Source organism: Equus przewalskii, chromosome X (genome assembly GCF_037783145.1).
Source record: "Equus przewalskii isolate Varuska chromosome X, EquPr2, whole genome shotgun sequence".
Lineage (NCBI taxonomy): Eukaryota > Metazoa > Chordata > Mammalia > Perissodactyla > Equidae > Equus > Equus przewalskii.
The window spans coordinates 36,442,378-36,461,374 of NC_091863.1; the positions used below are offsets into that span (position 1 = coordinate 36,442,378).

Consider the following 18,997-nt stretch of genomic DNA (forward strand, 5'->3'; position numbering starts at 1 on the left):
AGAAGGGCCTAGGGTTTCAGAAAGGAGAAGAGTAATTCAGAGGATGATAAGAAGAGCAGATGCTCAGTACTTAGAGGTTTGCCCTGAGATACAGAAGGTCACAAAATTTACTTCTGGTGATAACTCATTATGGGGAAGGCCTCCAACTTAAATTCTTTAAGGAGGTGGTAAAAGTTTCTCTTGAGCCTACAGAGTCTCAATTGCCTTCAGCTCAAAATAATCCACATGCCAAAGTGGCACATCTTGGGGAGGCCTGTTCTGAACTTCCTGATAAGTTTCACATTCCAGAAGCTGGATTGGTAGATTGCTCCATCTCAATGAACCAATCTCTTAGTTCTGAGAACAGGTCAGTTCAATTAAACAGCTCTATCTCATTTCAGGAGGTGGCGATGCAGGTGGGCTCCCAAAGTTAGGCCTATAGTGCAAGCAATCAAGTATTTAATAAGAAGAATTTCTATAGAAACAAAAGAAAAGCACTGGTTAATGATTGGAGTAGACTATAATCCCACCACATCAACAAACTGAGGAATAAAAACCACATGATCATCTCAATAGATGCAGAGAAAGCATTTGACAAGATCCAACAGCCATTTATGACAAAAACTCTGAACAAAATGGGCATAGAAGGGAACTACCTCAACATAATAAAGGCCATATATGACAAACCCACAGCCAACATCATACTCAATGGGCAAAAACTGAATGCCATCCCCCTGAAAACAGGAACGAGACAAGGATGCCCTCTATCACCACTCTTATTTAACATAGTACTGGAGGTTCTGGTCAGAGCAATCAGGCAAGAAAAAGGAATAAAAGGAATCCAAATAGGGAGGGAAGAAGTGAAACTCTCGCTGTTTGCAGACGACATGATCTTATATATAGAAAACCCCAAAGAATCCATTGGAAAACTCTTAGAAGTAATCAACAACTACAGCAAAGTTGCAGGGTATAAAATCAATTTGCATAAATCAGTACCATTTCTATATTCTAATAACGAACTAACAGAAAAAGAACTCAAGAACACAATACCATTCACAATCGCAACAAAAAGAATAAAATACCTTGGGGTAAATTTAACTAAGGAAGCGAAGGACCTATATAATGAAAATCACAAGGCCTTTCTGAGAGAATTGGATGATGACATAAGGAGATGGAAAGATATTCCATGTACATGGATTGGAAGAATAAACATAGTTAAAATGTCCGTTCTACCTAAAGCAATCTACAGATTCAATGCTATCCCAATCAGAATCCCAATGACATTCTTTACAGAATTAGAACAAAGAATCCTAAAATTTATATGGGGCAACAAAAGACCCCGAATTGTTAGAGCAATCCTGAGAAAAAAGAACAAAACGGGAGACATCACAATCTCTAACTTCAAAACTACAAAGCTACAGTAATCAAAACAGCATGGTACTGGTACAAAAACAGGTGCACAGATCAATGGAACAGAATTGAAAGCCCAGAAATAAAACCACACATGTATGGACAGCTTATCTTCGACAAAGGAGCTGAGGGCATACAATGGAGAAAAGAAAGTCTCTTCAACAAATGGTGCTGGGAAAACTGGAAAGCCACATGTAAAAGAATAAAAATTGACCATTCTTTTTCACCATTCACCAAAATAAACTCAAAATGGATCAAAGACCTAAAGGTGAGACCTGAAACCATAAGGCTTCTAGAAGAAAATGTAGGCAGTACACTCTTTGACATCAGTATTAAAAGGATCTTTTCAGACACCATGTCTTCTCAGAGAAGGGAAACAACAGAAAGAATAAACAAACGGGACTTCATCAGACTAAAGAGCTTCTTCAAGGCAAATGAAAACAGGATTGAAACAAAAAAACAACCCACTAACTGGGAAAAAATATTTGCAAGTCACATATCTGGCAAAGGCCTAATATCCGTAAGATATAAAGAACTCTCACAACTCAACAACAAAAAAATCAAACAACCTGATCAAAAAATGGGCTGAAGACATGAACAGACATTTCTCCAAAGAAGATATACGGATGGCCAATAGGCACATGAAAAGATGCTCATCATCGCTGATCATCAGGGAAATGCAAATCAAAACTACACTAAGATATCACCTTACACCCATTAGAATGACAAAAATATCTAAATCTAATAGTAACAAATGTTGGAGAGATTGTGGAGAAAAAGGAACCCTCATACACTGCTGGTGGGAATGCAAACTGGTGCAGCCACTATGGAAAACAGTATGGAGATTCCTCAAAAAATTTAAAAATAGAACTACCATACAATAGTATGGGTATTCCACTACTGGGTATCTATCCAAAGAGCTTGAAGTCAGCAATTCCAAAAGTCCTATGCACCCCAGTGTCCACTGCAGCATTATTTACAATAGCCAAGACATGGAAGCAACCCAAGTGCCCATCAAGGGATGAATGGATAAAGAAGATGTGGTATATATATACAATGGAATACTACTCAGCTGCAAAACAGAACAAAATCATTCCATTTGCAATAACATGGATGGACCTTGAGGGAATTATGTTAAGTGAAATAAGCCAGTTAGAGAAGGATAATCTCTGTATGACTCCACTCATATGAGGAATTTAAAATATGGACAAAGAGAACAGATTAGTGGCTACCAGGGGAAAGGTGGGGTGGGGGGTGGGCACAAAGGGTGAAGTGGTGCACCTACAACACGAATGACAAACATTAATGTACAACTGAAATTTCACAAGATTATAACCTATCATTAACTCAATAAAAAAAAACAGTAACTGTAAATGATAAAAGACTTAAAAATGGCAATGGTTAAAGATCTGATTAGAGTTCATTACAATGCAACTGACAAAGAAATTTGCTTATTTCTGTGACATAACATTTTAAGATAATAACTGGAACTATGACTAACAACATTATACCAGGACATATCAGAATTTTAGGAATTTTATACAATTTTTAGAACATTTATAACACATATCCACACAAATATAAAATAATAATGTTTAGCATCACTCCCTATTTGACAATACTTCCTATGTGATTTAACCTATCAAATAAGCCTAATTTGCTTAACTTTTTTTTTTTACAAGGTGAGAGTCAAATCCTTTAAGATTTTCCAGTGACCCTCTGGGAAATTTCAAAGTTAGTTTTAGGTCAAAAAGATTCCATTTTAGAATTTGATTTTAGGAAGTCGTCAAAATATAAAAACATTTGAACACTTGACTAAATAGGATCACAGATCATTATGAAATAACACTTAATTATCCATTTAGCCAAAGTGACAATGAAAGATATCAAAGACAAATATAGAAACTGAGCAACACTTAGCTCTTAATATTGAGAAGACCAGGTTTACTTAAGTCATCAAAGACCTGATGATGGAGATAACACGAAGCACAGAAATTATTTGAATAAAATTCAACATCTTTTCTTTCTAGGTAGATTACTTTAAAAAGGTAAAGAAAAATCTTTTACACTCTGCTAGCAAAAGCAGACCAAAGTCCAAGATAAGAAGAACAGATGTTCAATAATTAGAGGTTTGCTCTGACATGCAGAATTATCTTGAGCTGATTACTTTTAAGAAACTGCAGACACAGGAGAAGCTGTAAAATCCAAGTAAAACTTACCCTTTTGTAAGCGACATTTACATTTATAAGGGAAATCGCCATTTGTAAGGATATCTCCCTCCCTGTACCAGGAACAGGAGGATGACTAAATCTGTAAAAGTTTTTATCAATGGAGAAGGCATGGACTTAAATCTGGATAACAACCTTACCCTTGTTTACTGTGCTTTGCCTGACAGCTTCCCATAACTGGCTCCAGCACCCCCCCCCCGCCCCCGCCACCCCAGTACCCTACTCCCAATATCTTTTGTCTTTAGCTGGAGACAGTATTTAAGGTGGTGGCTTGGGCCATTTCAGAGAGTTACTCAGTTTTTCTGGGTATCTCCCATGTACACAGGAGGTACACATGTTATTAAACTTCTGTTTGCTTTTCTCCTGTTTATCTGCCTTTTATTACAGGGGCTTGGGGGAAGACTTAGCCAGGAACCTACAAAGGGAAAGGGAAAATTATTTTTCTTCACCCACAAAGGCTAATTTACAAAAAATTCTAATAAATTTAAAATACAGAAATTATATAAGTTATAGTCATTGATCACAAAGTAATACAACCAGAAATGTATTATATAACTATACACAAAAATTGTCATTCCTAATAATTATTGTGCTGAAAATAAAAATACAAAAAAATAAGTATAGAATCTAATAAACTTTAAAAATGTACAAACCTATAAAATACAGGCAATTCTGTAATCTTGGGTAAATTTCTGGATTTAGATTATTACATAAGAGAATTTAAAGAGAACTAACTCAGTTAAATGTGCTAACTTAGCAATTCTCAGCCTAGCTTCCCATCAGGAAAGTTAAAAAAAAAAAAAAAACAGACTCAAGCCTAAACAGATTATACCAGAATCTTGGGGGCAGGTAAGAGGAGCATTAGTTTTTTTAATTTTTAAAAGCCCCCAGGTAATTCTGAAATGCAGTCAGAGTTTTGAATCAGTGAGCAAAAATTTTTGAAAGTGCAGAAATTTGTCATAAGGAAAACAAGTAAAAAGCAAAAAGGATAAAAGCACAAATAGATAAATTTGAAAGAAAAAAACAACTACAACAAATAAATCCAAAAATTTTTTAATAAAACAAATAAGATTCTAGCAAAGATAATCAAGAAAGAATATAAAATCACAAATGAGATAGTGCGCAACACAGAGATGTTATAAATTATAAGATATAAATTATAATAAATTATACAAACTTATATGAAAATAAATTTTAAAACCACAAATAAGTGATTTTTCTGTAAGAATTGTGAATTACCAAAACACAATAAATGAACTAGTAACCAAGTAAGAAATGAAAAGATTAGCAAAGAATTGGCCAAACAAAGCCTCTAGCCAGGATGAATTCCTAACAGATTCTTTCAAACTTTCAAGAAAAAGAAAATTACCACATTATATAACTCCCCCAGGATATCAAAAAAGATGGAAAGCCACGGAGGTAAATTCCAATACCTGACAAGCATCCCAGAAAAAAAGTAAACTTATAGGGGCTGGCCCAGTGGCATAGTGGTTAAGTTCGCATGCTCCACTTCAGTGGCCTGGGGTTTGCAGGTTTGGATCCCAGGCACAGACCTAGCACCACTCGTCAAGCCACACTGTGGCAGCATCCCAGATAAAAGTGGAAGATTGGGGGGCTGGCCCCGTGGTCGAGTGGTTAAGTTCGCGCGCTCCGCTGCAGGCGGCCCAGTGTTTCGTTGGTTCGAATCCTGGGCGCGGACATGGCACTGCTCATCAAACCACGCTGAGGCAGCGTCCCACATGCCACAACTAGAAGGACCCACAACGAAGAATATACAACTATGTACTGGGGGGCTTTGGAGAGAAAAAGGAAAAAAATAAAAATCTTTAAAAAAAAAAAAAAGTGGAAGATTGGCACAGATGTTAGCTCAGCGACAATCTTCCTCAAGCAAAAAAGAGGAAGATCAGCAACAGATGTTAGCTCAGGGCCAATCTTCTTCACACACACACAAAAAAAGTAAACTATAAAGTATATGGGTTCAGAACAGGCCTCCCCAAGATGTATCAAATTGGCATGAGGATTATTTTGAGCTAAAGGCAACTGAAACACTGTGGGCTCAAGAGAAACTTCTACCTCTCTCTTAAAGAATTTAAATTAGGGGCCTGGCCCATAATAAGAGTTATTACAAGAAATAAATTTTTATGACCTATCTGTATAGCAGGGCAAACCTCTAATTACTGAACATCTGCTCCTCTTATCATCCTGTGAATTACTCTCCTCCCCTCTGAAGCCACAGGCCCCTACCCCATTCCTTGGCTCAAGACAGCATATATACCTCATTTTACCTTTCTGTCTTTAAACCTCTCATGTATGTGGGGTCTCTGACTCTCTCATGTATATGGGGTTGGCGTATGTACAAAATTAAATTTTTATTTTCTCCTGTTAATCTGTATTCTTAGACCAGCCAGAAGAACCTAGAAGGGTAGAGGAAAATTTCTTCCTCCCCCACAGGAGCAATAGTCATCACCCTAACTGCACATTAGAATCACCTGTAGAGCTTTTAAAACTCCTAATGCTTGGGCCACATCCACACTCCCTGGACCCCACCCCACCCTCACACACAATGAAATCAGAATCTCTCAAAGGGGGACCAGGCATCAGTGGTTTGTAAGGCTCCCAGGTGATTACAGGGTGCAAGTCCAGGTTGAGAACTATAGCTCCAGGGCAATTTCACTACTTATGATTTATGGAGCACAGATCCTAACTAAAATACAAGCAAACAGAATTCAACAGTCCACAACAGTTATAAGCCACCTACAAAAAGAGTGGCATTTTCCTCACAGATGCAAAGATGTTTCCAAATTAGAAAATAAGAGCAAACATATAATAATCTCATACCATTTCCTACCATATACATTTTAAAATACAAGAGTAATTCCCTAACAAGATTAGAAAGCATCTGCTTTAAAACAACAGCCTAAATATCCAGTATTATACTTAATTAAAGTGTGTGTCTACTACAATCAGAAATAGAACAGAAATGCCCCTACAAACATCATTATTTAATATTGTTTTCAGGAGTTCTGGACAATGTAAGAAGGTATGAAATAAAAATATTACCAAGAAAAAGACAAAAGTGTCATAATAGTCAGATAAAATAACGGCACAGGCAAAACCTGAAAAACTAATAAAAAAAGATTTCAGCATAACCACAACTGAATCAAAAACATTCTTATATACCAGCAATAACCAGCTGAAAATACAGTGGGAAGAAAAAGTACGTTCACAATAGAATACAAAATTATAAAACACTTAAAATAATTTTAACTAAAACTGCAACCCAGATAAAACTCTAAAAATATTTACTAGAAGATATAGAAGAAATTGACTAATAATAGGACAGGTGAAGTATACTCTGGATAAGCAGACCAAAATAACATATTTCAAGTGGATGTTTCATTGGTGTGTTGGAAAGACTTGAAAAAAATAATTGTAAGTCCACCTGATAAAATAAACAGATCAGCCTATTAAAGATAATTATGAAAATTAAAGGTAATGTAGGAGACCTAACTCTCTCAGATTTCATACGTTACTGTAATACTTCACTTATTAAAATAGTACAATATCAGAATAATAAAGACCCACTAGTATGTGGAAAAGAACAGATGATCTGAAAATACACTCTCTTACATATAGGAACTTACATGAAAGAGGAGCCACATATCAATAAGCAAAAAAAGTAGTAATTTGGAAAAGCATCAATGTATATCCTACCTAAAATAAATTATAACCCAAAATAAATACCAGATGGAATATTGGCTTAAATATAACAAATCAACACCTTGTACCCTGGAAAAAAATTATATACGTGCCAAAGCCTTGAAAGGGAGGATAACCATTCTAGGCTTCTGAGAAAAGCATGAAAGAAAAACATTAAGATTTGACTACAAAAATAAGTTATAACTTAGTTAGACTAAAATACAAATTGAAAACAATATACTAATAAAAAAGATTTAGGAAATAGGACAAAAGTTTGTTTCATAAAAATGTTTAAAATTACTTTTCTTTTTTTCTGAGGAACATTCGTCCTGAGCTAACATCTGCCAATCTTCCTCTTTTTGTATTTGGGTCACAGCCACCGCATGGCCACTGACAGGGAAGTGGTGTATGTCCGCACCAGGGAACTGAACCCTGGCTGGCAAAGCACAGCGCACCAAACTTAACCACTAGGCCTCTAGGGCTAGCCCCTAAAATTACTTTTTAAAAGACCCTAAAAAAGAAAAAAAGAACTTAAAATTCACGAGAGGGTCAATAAATAAAATGAAAATGTTTGCTCTTAAGAAATTATCAGATTAAGTGCCAATTAAAATAACTGTGAGGCACTGGTTTTGTTTGTTTCTCCTATTAAATGGGCCTAGAAGGATTATTCATCACAGATGGGATTTTAAATTATTACAATGCTTCTGGGGCAATTTGGTGCTATGAGGAGCCATTGTAAAATTCCTATACTTCTCAGGAGCTCTAGTTCTGGATGTGTAGCCCAAAGAAAAAAACCAAAGTATGGAGAAACACATCCGTAAAGATGTTCTTTGCAGCACTTTTTTATTATTATGGAAAAAAATTTGAGTGAGGGAACCTACAGAGTTAACAAAAAGAGAAGGGTTTGGTAAATTATGGCCCATCTACGTACTCCATGGAATATTATGAAGGCATTAGTATGATGTTTTTGAAAACTATGCAGCAATAAGGAAAAATACTTGGGACAAGCAGAAATGTCGAGTGAAAAAAACACACAACCGAAAATGGAAATACACTACAATTATAATTATGTTTTCAAAAGCATATATATTTAAACTATCTTTTAAAAGCCATAACTAATGTTTTTTGAAAATGGGAGGAAAAAAGGAACAAAAAGCGGGCGGCGGCAGCTCCGAAGAAGCCTGAATGGGCCGCAACACTGTAGCGCCCTGGGCTCCATGACACCGGCAGGACGGGGCCGCTGGGGGCGGGGAACACTGACCTGAGTGGGGGCGAAGAGGGGGCTGCTGGAGGGTGTGCTTCCGGTGGCAGGGCTGGTGGGTAGGGCGAGCCGCGCCCTGCCCCCTCCACTCCGGTGTCCAGTTCGGCCCTGTCCTCCTGCACAGCCTTGGCAGCCAGGCTCTCCAGGCCACGAGCCCAGCTCAGTGGCACCGTTTGTGTGTGATCCCCAAGGCACCTTGCAGTCCCTTCAAGGCTTTCGACATCTCGGACGGGCTTTGTACTCCAAACCAGACGGAAGAGCTTCATAGTCCTAGAAGTGCTTCGATATCCCCGGAAGAGCTTTGAGATCCTGGAAGAGCTGTGCAAAAACAGAAGTGCTTAGTAATCTCTCGGAGGTCGGCCGTGGGCTCGGATGCCAAACCGAGCCTTCGGTACATCTTGGAGCCTTGGGACTTTTCCAAAGTGCTTTGGAATCACAAACTCAGTGGAAGGACTTTGACATCTCTGGAACACTGAGAACTGTGATGGACTGCTGAAAGAAAGAAAGGTCCCTAAGCCCTCGGGGCGGCGCAAGGTCCAGGACCACAGGAGCGGCACTTAGGTAGGGTCCCCCAACAAATGCAGATGCTTCTGGGAGCCCACTGATGTGGCCCCTCCAGCCTGCCAGCTCATAGCTCTGCATCACGTTCGGGAGAGGCCAATGGCCCCAAGCGCCTGAAAGCCCAGAAAGGAGGACCTTGTGGTCTTCAAGTCAAGGTTTTCCTGGGACTCATCCAGCCGGGGAAAGCCCTTGTCCTTCTCATCCTCTTCGTCCTCCTCTTCCTTCTTTAACTTGTCCTTGTCCTCTTCATCCTCCTCGTCCTCCTCCCCAACCTTCTCCTCCCCCCTCGTCCGGCCCCCCTCCTCCGGACCCCTTCCTTCCCCCCGCCTCCTTACGCCCTTCCCCCCTCCTCCTTACGCCCCTCCCCCTTAGCCCTTCCCCTTTCTCCTGCCCCTCCCCCTCCTCCTTCTCCCCTCTTCTTCCCCCCTCCTCCTTCCGCCCATCCTCCCGCCTCCTTCCCCCTCCTCCTTCTGCCCTTCCCCCCTCCAACTTTCCCACTCCCCTCCAGCCATTCCTCAGGCCTAGGTGGGCTTGGTGGGGGCTCCAAAGATTGCCTGCTTTGGACCACTCAAGGTTCCTTTCGTCTGTGGAATCCTCTCTGCACCATCCCAGCCCTCTGCCAGTCCTCTTCTAGAAGAAATGGCTTCTCTAGAGGATGCCTACAGCTTTGAGGCTAATTCCAAACATAGTTCCCATAACTCCATGAACTCTGAATTTGCTGCCAAAGATGAGGATCAAAATTATAAGACTGAGGAACAAAACAAGGTCCAGAGAAGGATGGATAAACAGCGAGACCAGTGCTCTTCAGTGATCTGCATGAAGGCTATGCATGGCATCCTGGAAGAATTGATGCCACAAGGAAGGGAAGAGGTTGCCGCTAGTGCAAAACTGAGCACAAGTGAGTGTCCCAATCCTGGAGAAAGACCAGCCAGGCTTGTCACCTTCTCTGCTCGTCAGAAAAAGAAAGCATCAGCTCCCGAGTTCAGAGCAGAGAAGGAAAAGATAGTGATAGAGATCAACAGCAGCGGTGACAGGAGAGTGATTCTCGTTCCTCAGGAGAAACCCAGTGAGAAGCCAATTGGTGCCAGAAGGACAGTCGCTTTTGAAAAAGGCTCTCTAGCCCTAGAATTTCTAGACAAACGTGACTTTCCTTTACAAATCCAACAGCATAGCGGAAGGGATGTGGTGGTTGAGCACCTGTCTTCAGGAAGTGACTGGCCTGATGTGGATGAGATTTCCACAGTCACATTCTCTCAGGAGGAGCTAGTCTCACTGAGTCTCTCAAGAGATCCAAAGTCTTCACTCTTCACCACTGTAGGTGACACATACCAGCCTCGTTTGTACACTGGTCCTTGCTATGACTATGCCAGCTACTGGACCAGCACTCTCAAGCCTTTTCACTATCCCTCCTTGGGCCGCAGCAGCAACATGTCCCAGGCTGGGATGAGCACCGGGAGCTTCTTTAGTGATTATGCCTCCAGCTCTACAGTGCACTCCCAAAACTGCTCCAGAGACCTCACGGCGGCAGAGAAAGGTCAGTCCCAGAATTCTCATTCATTTCATCTCTCCAGAAGTTCGGAAGCAAAGGTGAAGGAGAAAAAAACATTCCAAGAGGAGACACCATCACGTCCTTGGGGAGGACATGCATCTGCTTCCCTGCCGAGGAGCCAGCAGGAGCGAAGCTTACAGGAGGGTTTCATTGATACCCACTGTCACTTGGACATGCTCTTTTCCAAGTTATCTTTCAAAGGGACCTTTAGGAAGTTCAGAAAAATTTATAGCCACTCCTTCCCTAAGGAATTTCAGGGCTGCATCTCTGATTTCTGTGATCCTCGCACACTAAGCAATGGCCTATGGGAGGAGCTGTTGAAAGATGATCTGGTTTGGGGGGGCTTTGGCTGTCACCCCCATTTTGCATGTTACTACAATGACATTCAAGAAAGAAATCTGTTGCAAGCCTTACGGCACCCCAAGGCTGTAGTGTTTGGAAAAATGGGCTTGGATTACTCTCACAAGTGCACCATGCCTATCCCACAGCAGCACAAGGTATTTGAGAGGCAGCTGAAGCTGGCTGTGTCTCTGAAGAAGCCCTTGGTGATCCACTGCCGGAACGCTGACGAAGATCTGCTGAGCATCATGAAGGCATTTGTGCCCTCTGACTACAAGATCCATAGGCATTGCTTCACTGGCAGCTACCCAGTCATCGAGCCACTTTTGAAATACTTTCCCAACATGTCTGTGGGCTTCACAGCAGTCGTGACTTACTCTTCCGCCTGGGAGGTCCGCAATGCTCTGAAAAAGATCCCGCTGGAGAGAATCATCGTGGAAACTGACGCTCCCTACTTCCTCCCTCGTGGGGTTCCTAAAAGAGTTTGCCAGTATGCCCACCCAGGCCTGGCCCTGTATACAGTTCGAGAGATTGCCAGCATCAAAGAAGAGTCACTCTCACACACCTTGGCCACCTTGCGTGAGAACACTAGTCGCCTCTACAGTCTTTAAGCAGAGAGGGCATAGTCAGGGGTCTTCCAGAAAAGGAAGCCCAGTGGCCTGACAACATAGACTTGGTTTGAACTCTGCCTGTGTCCCAGGTCATGGATGTGTTCAGCAAGCCCATTGGAACGGGAAAAATCAGGACAGGATGTTTTCCTCAAGACCTCTTCATACGACTTCTGCTTCTGGCTGGTAGAGTGGGGTGCAGTGGGATGGGAGGGCCGTAAGGGGACTGCCCTTGATGTTTCAGGTTTTTTCTCCCAGCCAAATTGTTCCACGGTAGTCAGTGAAGAAGAAAGAGTTGCATAGGATACGACGAGTTTGCTAATCCAATTCCCTGTTCTCTGCAGTCTGTGTTTTTGAGCAGTTGGTGAATAAAGTCACCCTCCTACTTGTCTTTAAAAAAAAAAAGCAAGGAATGTTGAATTTTAGAAGTGAGCTAGGTGATTTGTTCTGTTTATTCCCAAACTGTATTTGTTATTGTAGGAATTCTATAATCCATATGGTTTGTTGTTAAATTCATACATTCAGTGACGGTTCAACTTGCAATTTCTTATTTCTAAAGATAAACCAACACTGGTGTTTCATCTAAAAGGAGATCAATTTAGATAAAAATTAGTTAATAGTCATAACGTGCCGGGGGGCTGTGGAGGAGCCTAGAGTGACGGAAACCAAATTGTTTGAATCTTAGAACACCACTGAGGAGATTTTTGAATCTGAGCTGAACTCCCAACACTTGTACAATTCCAAAGTTCTTCAGATAACCAGTATATAATAGCAACTGTTCATTCAAATTGCTCTGATTCTTAACAAGGTCCAAATGTATACAACTTGGAAATACTGTTCTCCAGAAGGAGAGAAACAAGAGAAGAGCTTTAGCTGTCCACTTGGCAAACAGCCACCCTCCCTGAGAAATTAAAATGAACCCATATCTTAAGGAGAATATTTGAGTTACGAAATTTAACTTGGCCAGCCAAAGCACACACCTAAATCTAGGAGTCCCATTATTGGATGCGAAATGCCGTTTTAAAAATGGAAAATCTTTTACTCTAAAACTAATTCAATGAAAATAGGCCCAGAATACTCCAAATTTCTCTAGTCTCCTTTGTGCCCATTCATCTTGATCCAGAAAAATAAACTGGCTCCTCACTATTTGGTTCTCAGCTCAAAAGTCTCCTCCACAAAGAAGCCTGCCCTGACCATTCGTCTATAGTGCTTACCTCACTTGGGAGGAAACACAACCTTGGCGTATTATTTGATTTAATCATGGCACTTAGCACTGTCTGAGATGGTGGTGTTAATTTATATGTGTGTCCATTGGTTATCTTCCCCAGTAGGTTGTAAGTTTACAAGTTTGTCGGTCTTGTTCACGGTGTACATACACTCGGTGTTAGAATAATGCCTGGAACAGAGTGAGCACTCAGCCTGGAACAGAGTGAGCGCTCAGCAAAGATTTCTTGAGTTAACATATGAATGAATAACTGAATTCATTAACATCTGGGAGTTAATGACGGTATTTGGGTGAGGGGGCAGATATTAGGAAGAGAATAGAGAAATAAACCATCATATTTCTAGCACCCCTCTTTAACTTAAAAGGCAAGGCAAGGATTAAAGGCCACCTATATTCTGCTGTTAGATGTCATCCATAATAAAAGAAAGAAAGAAAGAAGGTCAAGCCCTCCCAGGAACTTGACAGTTCATATTTCCTATAAATAACATGGAATATATCATAGATTTTCCCCTTTCTTGGGAATCCAGTCTTTTGAGAAGAAAGTGTAAGTATAAGAAAGCTGTAACTAAACTGTTTCACTTTCCTCTAGTAGATGAGAAGTTGACACAATGTTAAAGGTGTGATTTGATTACATTTTTCAAGACAGGAACTCTTCAAGAAACTAAGCCAATGTTTTGAGTTAAGTTTTTTTCCATTTAATGTACACTTTAAATAGATGTTGCTCAGACTGTGTCCCTCAACCCACAGGAGCTCTCAACTTTTTATAAAGAATTGCAGAAAAGAGGGTTCCATGGACACAGTTTTTGGGGAAATACTGAGTTGTACAAAGTTCCACAGAATTTTTCCTCGCATGTCTTTTGCTAGGCTAATTTGAACCACAAATACCCGAGAGGGTGTTTGTCAAAGTTACTTCCAGATTAATTTGATTAACTTGAAGTACAATTCCATGAGCTAGAGTTCTATGAGAACACAACAGTCATACCCTTGCTGTTGCAGTGCCCTTATCACATTTTGTACTATCTCTACTCATCACATTCTAACATCCTCTTTCATTTACCTTTCTCGCTACATAAGATCCGTGGAGAACAAAATGTCATTTATCTGGTCCTGGCAAAGTGACATTACCAAGTGGGCATTTTAAAAATGGGTATGAACGAACGATTGCATTTACAAGTACACATTCAGCAAGATAAACAGGATATACACGTTATAATTACAGTAGTTTTCCTCTCAAAAAAGAAATGATCTTTTCATTTGGAGAAAATACTTTTCTTACCTGCTTCTCTCCTCTACATTTTTTATGGCAAATGCATACACTACACTCTGCAGTGTTTCTAACATGCAGGAGAGAGCCTTGCCATAATTCAGCTTGATTTCTTCAGGCATGAGTGTGAGCAATGTAGTATTTTCTGAATTTGGTATACCCAGAGTAGCCTAAATCAAACATCACAATCTTCCTTTACTTATTTCATGAATGAAGTAAAGAACAGTTCACCTATTGATGTTACTAGTAAAAAAGAAAACACACAAAAAACACCCAAAAAACCCCACAAAAAACAAAAAAAAATTTTGTGATCCAGATGTGCAAATTTTGCGGCACTTTGTAAATAGTTTTCTACTAAAGTGATAGTCCATTGGACCTCAAAGAATGCTTATTTAGCATTCATATATTTGTATGGCACTTGGTGTGTCTACCCCAGTTCTGGAGGCATCATAGAGCCATGAAGGCAGCCGGTGATCTAGAAATTCAATTTGCTGTTAGTGGTCCCTGGGCCATCAGTCAGCCCAGAGTCAAGGAGCCCCTCAGGCCCATTAACGAGTTCTCTGAACCTTGGCAGTCCTTTCCCTGCACATCAACATTTCGCTTCACTTAAATCTTAGAAAGGCAGCTATTTCCACCTTTAAAGCTCAAAAGGAAAACGGCCCACTTTATCTTGGGAGATGAGGGGGTATTCTGTTTTCTCAGTTGGTCTTTATTCATATCTGACTTCAAAATTAGTACCTGCTTATTGCAAATTTTTGAGACTACTAAAGAGCACAAATTGGGGGAATGAAAGTCCATAATCCTATTACTTAGAGACAATCACTTTCACAATTAGAGTAGCTCTTGGGCAGTTTCCTCTATTACTATTGGCCAATTCTAGCACTGTGCTCCTTGAGTCAATTTTGTTAATGAATATTTACTAGAATATTCACTTCATAATTAGCATAGCTATACATTCTACTTCCTCTGAATTTGCAATTTAAATACATTATTTTGAGTATTTTTCTTTGCTCCTCTGAGCAAACAAGCTAGAAGTTTGTTAATTCTGTTGCTTGTTTTAAAGAATTGACTCTTAAGACTTCTTATTCAAATCTATTCTGTTTACTGATTTATAAAATCTTGCTTTTAAGTTTCTAAATTTTTTTTCCTCCAGTTCTCAGATGTCTGGTTTTTTTGTGCTTTTCCTAATGCCTTAAGGTAATGCTCAGTTTATTTTTAATTTGGGGGAAAAAAACAAAACATTCAATACCATAAATTGGCCTATGATTACAACTCTGCTGTATCTATAGGATTTTTTATTTTAAAGACATTTACCTTCTCACTGTAAAAAAAAATACATATGCATTATAAAAATGTGAAAATAGGAACAGAAAGAAGTACAGGGTATTTCTACTACTTACAACCCACTGTTTTGTTAATGTCTTTCCTTAACATAATTGTGACTACACAGCTATGCCAAATTATATATACATTTAAAAAATTCATGTTTTCCCGATTATGTCAAATTATATATACTTTTTAAAAATGTATATGTTTTCATGCCCATACTCACTGAAGATTTACGTACCACAAAATCCTAAAACCAGTCTACATACAATGTTCATGTTCCGGTGTATTTTTACTTACAGTCTGTTACTAAAACAGTTAAAAACACAAAATACATATGTTTATTAAGCAGAGTTAAAGAAAGAAGATTTACATGTCCTAGAGAAAGATGATACAAAGATAAGCTGTTCTTTTCTACTTATTTTTAATTTTAAAGAATTGTCAGTTCAAGTATTAATTCCAAAATTAACATCTACTGAAACTCACCTAAATGGAGCAAAGTTATACATTTTTCTTTTTTATATCCCTATCTTGCATTTGGGACTTGTTTTATTATTGTTTATTACTCTCTTGTCTTCCAATAAACATTGGAAATGTTTACATTCTGTTTGGAACTTTATTTATATTTTATAATTCCTTCGAAGTTTGTTTCCATTGCTCACCATTAATCCTTTTATTTCATGACTTCCTCATGGTTGAACTGTTTAATTTGCTTTATTATTGACTGGCGTACATCTTCAGGCAACTTTCTCAAGAAAAGTCTCAGGAAAAAATACGTAGATGGTATATTTATGAGAAATTATATATCTGAGAACATCTTTCTGCTGCTTTCACTAATGAATCACACCTTGGCTGAGTCTAGAATTTCTGGGTCACATTTCCACCTAAAAGTTATAGACACTGCTTCAGTTGTCTTCTGGCATTTAATATTGTAGAGAATTCTGATGTCAACTTCTTTGGGGGTTAAACTACTTTTTCTGTCAGGCTTCTTGGTCATTTCCTTTCTTTATCCTTGAAATTAACATAAAAATTGCCAGAATGTGTCTAATTATTGGTCTCTTTTTTTGTTATTTCCTCCGGTACATGGTAAGCATTCACCCTGCAGATCTATGTCTTTTTATAGCTGAGAAAGTTGGTTTTGTTTTTATTATTTTCTTAGGGTATGCTTAATTGATTCAGCTGCTTTTAATCTAGTATCTGATTCTTTAGGAACACTCATCTGTAGGTTAGAACTCCAGCCTCTGTCAAACCTTCCATTATCTACCTCACTGCTCTTCTATCTGACCTTTTCCTCTGCATTTTGGGAGAATTTCTCAAGTTTGCCTTTTCCATCATTCATCTCATTTTCTCCAGTTTTGGTTTTTTTCTTTACTACATATAATGCATTTCTTTTTCACTTTCCTCACATTTCTTCCTTCTCCACCAAGCTCCCTTTGCCTGTTTGCCTGCAGTCTCATTCAGCAATATTTTAAATTTATTCCCTCATTCGCTCTTCTCCTTCCAGCCTTCGCTTCACAGAGTTTGCTTTAAGAACTTAGTTACTTGCACTCAATAGAAAGCACAAAGCAAATTGTTATCAAAAATAATCATTTTCCTATAGAGAACATATTTTTGAAATAAATATTTCTGTTCCTCTGCCTCTTAAATACTATGTTCTCCTCCATTTATATTGCAGTCTTTTCAGAAACCTTATGTTGGGTTTCTTTGTTCATTCTTGCACAAAGAGCAGTCTATCCAGGCTGGTATTTTCCCCAGAATAGGGTGGGTAAGTTCTCTTTCCCTTCCCTTACAGTCCATTCTAATGTGCTGATTCCTCCTCTCAATGGGAGGCTCATTGATAGAAATTCATACACAGCATGTTAAGAGAAGTAGGGAGGGAGCTGGGACCATGGATAGTCCCCGGCAGGAAAAACTTCAAATTTTTCCATATAAACATTTTATAAATTGATCTCACCTCCACTCCAGGAACAGAGCATGTATGCAGCCAGTCCTACGTGGGCACTGCCTGTCGCATCAGAGAAATGCCCTAATGCAGAACCTGCTCTTCCCTCAGTGTGACTATTCCTGGGCCTCCTAGTGATACTCTTAATCCATCAATAGCTGTGAAAGTAAGCCCAGTGGAAGCCCCTACAGGTTCTTCTAACCTCCAACTCAATTCTTGTCACTTTCTTAAGGAAGTGAAATTTCAAGTTGGTTTGGTATATTTCTTCAATATGATCCCATCTTCACTTTATCTGGTGGAAATTCTTCAAAGTTTGCAGCATGAAGATGAAACTCCTCCCTGGCCTCCAACACTGATAGGGTTTCTCCATCTTTTAAAAATTTGCAGTCATTTTAATTGGGATTGTGAAGGTGGAGAGGTTCATCTAAATATCAATGCTCAAGTTACAATCTCACTCCAAATTCGCATTTTTTTCTCTCTCCCTTTTTTTGATAAATTTATGTTCCTATGGATACTGTGTTTAAATAGGCATATCTTATTTTAAGAAAATCCAAGTTATACAAATTTGAATCTCATTTAGCTTGTTGAACATAAGAGACGGTCAATAAAGGTAAACTGAATAAATGAATGACAAAAAGCACAAATTACAGAAAGATGACTTCCAAAGAATTTTTTGTATTACAAAAATATTATCATAAATCTATAATTTATGCTCAAATTTTCATGACTGAATCTAGGGTTTAAGATGAAATGCATCTATATGGACAATATAAGCATTCATCAAATTTATTTGTCTGCTTCTTTTTTTATTTTATTTTTTTCATTATTTATTTATTTTTGAGGACGATTAGCCCTGAGCTAATTGCTGCCAATTCTCCTCTTTTTGCTGAGGAAGACTGGCCCTGAGCTAACATCCGTGCCCATCTTCCTCTACTTTATATGTGGGACGCCTACCACAGCATGGCTTGCCAAGCGGTGCCATGTCCGCACCCAGGATCAGAACCGGTGAACCCTGGGCCGCTGAAGTAGAAGATGCACACTTAACCGCTGCGCCACCGGGCTGGCCCCTTGTCTGCTTCTTAAGACCTCACTTTATGATGCATAAAAGGGAAAAAGATCTGGCTAGAATGCTAGAATATTCTTCTTGTAGCTTTATCACTAATTAACCATATAACTAGTGCAAACCACTTAAACTCTTTGTTCGCTGGTTAACCTTTCAGCAAAAATTAGAAAATCAACATTTGCTAACCACAGGACAGTGCAGCACTATTTAGAGGATTAAGAAAATTATGTATATATAACAGAGCTTTGGAGAGAAAGTGAATGTATAAAAATACTGAATAATATATAAATCAGTGTAGGATGCAAAGCTGGAAGCTTAAAAATACTGTCAAAACCACATCTAAAATAGTCTTTTCACATCCTTATGGAATCTATTGAGTGAGGCAATTAAAAAACACTTGATAATACTAAGAGAAGAGGTTCAGACCCACTGCTTAAAATCAGACTTCCTGGAAAAATAATTAGGACTAGAAGAAGGGGGTCACCCTATCCAACAGAAAGCACATTGCTAATAATGAAATTTCATAAACTGAATAGAGAAAAA

The 18,997-nt window shown here is 39.1% G+C and overlaps 1 protein-coding gene and 1 pseudogene across 1 annotated transcript in view; one reads left to right on the forward strand and one right to left on the reverse strand.

Annotated features, from left to right (window-relative positions):
* The window catches only part of EFHC2 (EF-hand domain containing 2), a 178,531-nt gene that overhangs the window by 123,282 nt on the left and 36,252 nt on the right, over positions 1 to 18,997 (reverse strand). The gene's annotated exons all lie outside the window — the stretch shown is intronic.
* Positions 8,950 to 11,637, forward strand: LOC103544570 (putative deoxyribonuclease TATDN2 pseudogene; annotated as a pseudogene).